A 2,500-nucleotide genomic window follows, 5' to 3' on the forward strand; every position below is an offset into this window, starting at 1 on the left:
ATTATTTTTTAAATAATATTATGAATGAACCGTCTTGTTGTTATATCTAAAAAAAATTCGGCTCAGAGAGCACAGAGATGATAGCAAATAAGTAAAGCTAACGTGGCACTGGACGAGCAATCGTTATTATAATCCAAATGGGCAAACAGTCTAAATTATTATGCAAGTTGACTCGAGATACAAAAAATGCAAAACTGCAAAGTCGCATTTGTCATCCGTCCCCGTGACAGCAAGTGGACTTTTGAAACTGGAATAATGAGTGGATTACGCATTTCAATTGGCAAGAGAGGAATAACACGGATGGAACTTTCTTGGCAAGGAGGATTGTGTGCATTTCAGTCAGGTACAAGGGAGAAGGCTTCTTACATTAGGTAAGACAAAAAGTTTAATTTTCGCAACTTGTTAATAGCAATTTGCTGTGGAATATGTGCCGATCGGGTCCAGTCGGGTCTGTGTCTTCCCGGCCGGGTTCGGGTCCATCTTTCAAATAATTGACGGTCCGCGTCGGTTCCGGGTAGTACAAATCTTTGAAATTTCTCGGTTCTGCACGGGCCCGGGTCCAACTTTCCAAATAATAGACGGGTCCGGGTCGGTTCAGTGTAGCACATTTACGGGTCTCTTCGGGTTCGGGTACGAATTTTTGGACCTGTGTAGACCTCTAATGCAAGGACCCATAATTCCTTGCTGTGATTGGACTGATTACTTGAATTCTATTTTATTTTGGTGCTGTATTCAGCTGTTGTAAATATGTTTGTATGTGAACGTTTGTCTCGTCCGTCCGTGCTGCACTTTTAAATGTCTCCGTCTGTTTTAGTTTTTGTAATAAATCCATTTGTTTTTTCTTAAAGGAATGTCTTGTTTCTCTTCTTGTGTGGCGTTAATTATGACAGACTGTGATTCCAGCTCGTCCCTCAGTGAGTCTACTCAGACAGGAAGCAGTAGATGTGCATATAATGATGCTGAGAAGGTAATTGTGCAGCATCACAAACTCATAACACCATAAACACCATCATAACACTTCATCATGTGAGGTGTTTTCCTGCTGTTCTCAGATCAGTCACAGGGTGGCAGTCATCACACATTCACTTCTGGGACTTTAGAAAAACTACAAACATTAAGTAAAACAAAAAAACAATTCTATTTTAGTATCATTGAGATACTATTATGCATTTATTTTTATTTTTTTCTGTTTTAATTTCAAAATTTTGGTAGCATTTCTTTTTAAAATATCTATGGTTTTATTCATTTTTATTTCAGTTTTAGATATTTTAGTACATCAAGTTAACCTAAATGAGAATTGTTACCTTTTTGTTTCACATGTAAGGAACGCATGTTTTTATGGTTTTAGTTCATTATAATAATGCTGATTGACGCATGATGATCCTCCTAATATTCTGTGAGCAGTGAGTGAAGACGTGTTTGATGGGAATGCAGTCGGCATGACCCAGATTCTGCCTCGGAGCAGTGACAGATGAATCTGCGCTGATAACAGACACTTTCAGTCCAACATTAAACACGTGGCGCTGTGAAACAGATGTCTCTCGTCTGACTGATCGCTGTCTCAAACAGACAGATGTCCAATAACAGTGTTAAAGTGTCCGGCTCTGATCTTCCGCCTCTCGTAATGAGCAGACATTACGCTGAACATCCGAGGAGGATCTGGAGCCGCAGCAGCGTGTCATTAGACTGAGCTGTGGTTTCTGCTGTACTCATTTTCTTTTTCTGCCTCTGTTCATGTTGGTGAGGAGTGCTGATAGAGAGTCCAGCAGCACTGGGACGATTGACTGTCAAGAGTATATAAATATAAGTGAACAAATAAAAATAAAGCAGCTTTCTCTCATAGACTAATCCAGTCCTGCTCAACTGCAGCCGTCCTCACATTCAGAACAACAGCACGACTCTGAGCGTGAAATAATGCTTAAACACGTTCACTGAGGCTGTGAGAGCAACGAGAGATTGGATCCTAGTGCTGAATAAACTACATTTAATAAAAACAACAAAAAGAACTAAAGTGTTAAACCTTGGTGTTGCGAGCGCAGAGCTACAGAAATGCAAAACTAAACTTTATATAATGGTCTTAAAATAGGATTTATTTTTTTAAAGATGTTTTGCATTTTCATGACAATACAGCACATTTAACCTCAAATTCTCATTATAAGGATTTCTCATGCAGGAAAATTTTTTTTATATTCTTTTTCTATTATCCATTTTCTTAATTAATTTTAGTAATCTGGTGCACTGTACATTTTGGAATAAGTTTAACTAGAAATTTAAGTTTTTCCATGTTTAATATGTTTAATTCAGTGTGTACTGTACTTGCCATTTCATAATTGTTTGTGAAATTTATTAGCAATTTCTGAGTGAAAATTGTTTCTACGCTAAGTTTATTTCAATCTAGACTTAACGAAGACAAGTGAAACTGTATATACAGCAGATAACAAGAGACACTGGAGGAAGAAACGACAACTGAACTGCGAAACTAAAAGACCAAAACTTCAAT

General features: G+C 37.8%; 1 long non-coding RNA gene across 1 annotated transcript in view; it reads left to right on the forward strand.

Annotated features, from left to right (window-relative positions):
* The window catches only part of LOC107756871 (uncharacterized), a 3,197-nt gene extending 2,494 nt beyond the window's left edge, over positions 1-703 (forward strand). The window contains exon 3 of the long non-coding RNA XR_001641873.1: positions 669-703. This is a non-coding gene — a long non-coding RNA (uncharacterized LOC107756871). The remainder of the gene's footprint in view (positions 1-668) is intronic.
* Positions 704-2,500: the final 1,797 nt, after the last annotated feature.

The sequence above is a fragment of the Sinocyclocheilus rhinocerous genome, unplaced genomic scaffold, assembly GCF_001515625.1.
Source record: "Sinocyclocheilus rhinocerous isolate Xijiao unplaced genomic scaffold, SAMN03320098_v1.1 scaffold1434, whole genome shotgun sequence".
Classification (NCBI taxonomy): Eukaryota; Metazoa; Chordata; class Actinopteri; order Cypriniformes; family Cyprinidae; genus Sinocyclocheilus; species Sinocyclocheilus rhinocerous.